The following is a 4,430-nucleotide window of genomic DNA, read 5'->3' as shown; positions in this document are numbered from 1 at the left end:
CCGCCCGCCCGCCCGCGCGATGACCTCACACGCTCCCCCCCTCCCGTGACGTGCCGACGTAAAGGCTCGTCATCGGCCGCCGGCTCCTTTTATAGAGAGGGACCAGGCCGTGCGCTGAGGGCGGAACGTAGTCATTGACTGACAACCGGGGGCGGGGCACCGACTGTGCACGTGCTCGACTACAGCCAATGAAGCCCTCCACTGTTTGGCGTGACTCCGCCCAGAAGGCGGCGTCCAGTCACACTTTCTCCACCGCAATAGCCAAAAAAGAAAATCCATTTTACAAAGAATTTCTACAAAGATAGTCTACTGTACAAGGATGTGTCACCTCAGAAACACGTTCTGAGACCACCCTATATGTAAGGGCTCTGTGCTGTAATTAAGTTTATTTTCTTCCTAGTGCTAGATTGTATTTTGTTTATACCTTTATTGTCTGCCTTCTCATAAACTCCAAAGAAGCCATCACTTTCTTATTCCTCTTTCGAGCTGTGTCCCAGTTCCTGTACCTACATTCTCATAAGAGCTTTGGTAACAGGATGAATTACACTATTTTACAGCGGAGGGGGGCTGAGGATCAAATCAGCCAACTTGACTTGCCCAAAATCAGACTTTTCAGGCCGTTTTCTTTGTCTAGATATAATTTATTCGTGTATGCAACGAGTATTTATTTTCCCTAACCAAAGAGGCCCTCGGGATTTGATAGTGAGCTGAAACCAGACATAGCCTCCCTGACCTCAAGTTTCCAGTCCTAGGAGAGGAGGTAAAGGGGACAAAATGTAATGATACAAATCCCTAATTTAATGATAAATCAGATTGAGTGCTAGCAGGTATGATATGTGACAGGAGTGCTGGTACTTGCACTGGGGGAGCTTTCCAGGCCAAATTTCACCCAGTTAATTGTGAAGTGCAAGGATATTCAGAGAAGATAGGGATTTGGGGCAAGAGCTTTTTCTCATTGGAGACACGCCCATATTCTAACAACCACAGGGTACTACTAGCTTTGATTGAATATAGCACTCTAAGAGACACTTTACATGAGGAATAAATCGTTGGAGTAGTTATGAGGCAAGAGCCAACAGTAAAGAGCCCTATAATCAGTTATGGTAGTAAGAGTAGAACAGTAGCATCATGAAGCATCAGTGGCTAGGGTCCTTGCTTAATATGTTCAAGGCTTACGATTTCACTTCCCAACATTTTGGGAAAGCTATGCACATCTTAATCTGACCCAGATAACTTTGGCTAGGTTTCCCCTCAGGGAGGAGTGGACTAAGAAGGCCACATGCCCCACTCCAATATCTTTCATGGCTGTAATAGTAATAAGAGGGTAGATGGTTTTACAGGCCTGTGCTCAGAAACCTGTGTTTCCCTGTGTATCCCAAACCAGGTCTATACTCTACTCTGGCCCTAGAGTACTTGTTGACTGGTTTTTCCCTTTGATGGTACAAGGGATATTTGAACCCCTGGCACCACCACCACTTAAGCTATGACCCCGGTCTCCACTTATCCTGCACCAGTGTTCTCAGTTCCAAACAAAATGGCCTGCAGATAATGGTGATACTAATTATTTGACTTTTTAAAACTTTTTACAAGGATTTATTTTAGTATAAAAGGGGTAAAGTAGAAAGCTAGAAAAAGAGAAACATTTTCTGTTACTTGTGCAGGAAATGAGTGGTTCTTATCTGTAGCTTATCTGTATTTTCTGAGCTAGGCAGTCAGTTATGGACTCCTATTCTTTAGACAATGGTCTTGGGTGGGTAAGGTAGGTGAGTTCTAACAAGAAACTCAGGCAACCAAACAACCTTGAGAGCTTTATTGTTGGGGATGGTGGATTTTTTTGCTTAGGTTTTTCTTTTTAGGAGGGGCAAAGGGGGCACAGAAATGGAAGGACAAACAAATGCAGCCATGATATTTAGTGTATACTATGTGGAAAATTAACTATGCAACTTCAGGGCAGGGACAAGAGGAGGAAACTAAGAAAGCGAAAGATGGGTGATATTGCCTAAAAAGAATTGTACCCATTACCTAATTCATGAAGTGGTAACCCAATTGTACACATTGAACACACTACACACAAAATTATATTTTAGTAAGTTTCTAAAAGTCAACAAATTTTAGCAAGGAAAGAGGAATGGAGAGGATGTATTTAGGCTGGAACAGAAAAAGAAGGTAAGTAGGTAAACTAATTGTACACCAGGCAGTAAAGGGCAGCAAGTAAGCTAGACACCAGCCATTCACACCGTTCACACCTGTATCCTAGCTTCCCAGGAGACTGAGACCTAAGGAGCACAGTCCAAGGTCCAGTACAGCACAAAAATAAAAAAAAGGCAGAAGTGGAACTGTGGCCCAAGTGGTAGAGCACCAGTCTTAAGGGGGAAAAAAACAAACCTCAGGGACAGTGGCTAGGCATTGAGATCAATTCCCCAGACTGAAACACACACACACACACACACACACACACACACACACATGCACGCACGCACACACACGCACGCACGCAATTTCCAGGTCTAGAAAAAGAAAATTCTGGAAGTGGTGCTGTGGCTCAAGTGGTAGAGCGCTCACCTTGAGCTGAAGAGCACAGGGACAGCGCCTAAGCCCAGAGTTCAAGCCTACACAAAACAAAATGCTGGGAGCTGGGAAGGTGGCTCAGTGGTAGAGTGCTTGCCTTGCATGCATGAGGCCCTGGGTTCGATTCCTCAGCACCACATGAGCAAAAAGAAAAAGCCAGAAGTGGTGCTGTGGCTCAAGTGGTAGAGCACTAGCCTTGAGCTGAAGAGCTGAGGGACAGGGCTCAGGCCCAGAGTTCAGGCCCCACAACCAGACACCCCCCCCCAAAAAAAAAAGCCAGTAATATCATGAGAAAAAAGGCATCTTGAAGCTACTGGCTGGATTTCAACTCGGCCCCTGGGACCAATAGCTAGGAATGCTTGTCTATTATTGTGGCCAGCAGATCTGTGAACCATTGCTAGGAGGATTTTCCTACAGTGGAGGGGGAAAGCAGCTTCCCCAACCATTTGACCCAACCATGACCCCTGTGAGTTTGACTTTATAGCTGGGAGCAACATCCAAGGTCACTAGTGAGAAGCCCAGATAAACCACTCAGGCTGCAGAGGGGGAATCCAAAACTTGAAGCCTTGCTATTCAGCTTTTCCTTATTACCAGCACCAGCACAGTCTCCATTATCATTAATAGCATAAATGGCTCTCCTTTGTCACAATAAAGCCAATACAAGGGAAGGACTAGCCCAAAGGGATTAAGCAAGGTCCTTTGCTCAGATCTGCAACCTGTATTTCATTAACCTCATGAAATTGACAACCCTGTTTACGTTACCTCCAGACACAGAAAACAGTCCCTCTGGGGCCTCCCCACCACTCAAGCCTGTCAAGACCCCTCACCTGGCGGGCTTGTCCATCTCCTCTCTTGGGATTCCGAGGTTGGGACTGTTTATTTCGCTTCATCCTGTCCTGGCATTTGGTGCAGCACCATACACAAGATGGTTTAATTCGACTGCCAAGTTCCCTTGGGTCTCAAACACTCAGTCCCTTTGCTAATTGTCACACCATAGCAACTCACAACTGTGCTGCTCTAACTTGTGACAATTTTCTAGTAATGTTATTTGGATTTTCATCCTCACACTCCCAAAAGCTTCCTTTCCCAAGTTTGAGCCAGACCTGAGCTATAAAGGAATGCAATTATGGAAGACATGAGCATGATTGTAGTCAAGGAAATCTGATTGATGCAAGAAAGGCCAATACTACATTGGTAAAATTGCCATGACCACCAGTTCTCACTTTACTCCACTCTAAATAGACCAGCTGCTGGGCGCTGGTGGCTCACGCCTGTAATCCTAGCTACTCAGGAGGCTGAGATCTGAGGATCGCAGTTCAAAGCCAGCCCGGGCAGGAGAGACCGTGAGACTCCTATCTCCAATAAACCACCAGAAAACCAGAAGTGGTGATGTAGCTCAAGTGGTAGAGCACTCACCTTGAGCTGAAGAGCTGAGGGACAACGCCCAGGCCCAGAGTTCAAGCCCCACGACTGACAAAAAAAAAAATAGACCAGCTAACCAGTATTAACCTCTGCAAAAGTAATTTCCTTCAGCTCTTTTCTCATCAAAGGGTGGCTAGAGGTTGCAATTCTGCCATGTCTGTGTTTGGGAGACCTAAATGGCTGGCCTTAGATAAACAAGTAGAATGACTGGAGGAAGCACACAGGAAATGGCGAATGACTTGAGAATTTTAGACAGTGAAAAAAAAAAAAAAAATCACACTATCCCAAGGACTAAGTTGGGATCACAGCCTGATTCTCAACCTGCCTCACGCAGGTTGCCCTTTGGAATGACAACCTTGAATTTGTGAAATGAGGTGTAACAGAATACCACAAAAGCAGGAAGAACTGACATAGTGACTGATCGTTGGTCCGAAGAGTAG

The sequence above is a fragment of the Dipodomys merriami genome, unplaced genomic scaffold (genome assembly GCF_024711535.1).
Source record: "Dipodomys merriami isolate MVZ:Mamm:240054 unplaced genomic scaffold, mDipMer1.0.p SCAF_7, whole genome shotgun sequence".
NCBI lineage: Eukaryota > Metazoa > Chordata > Mammalia > Rodentia > Heteromyidae > Dipodomys > Dipodomys merriami.
The sequence above is the reverse complement of the archived record's forward strand: the minus strand, read 5'-3'. Positions refer to the sequence as shown.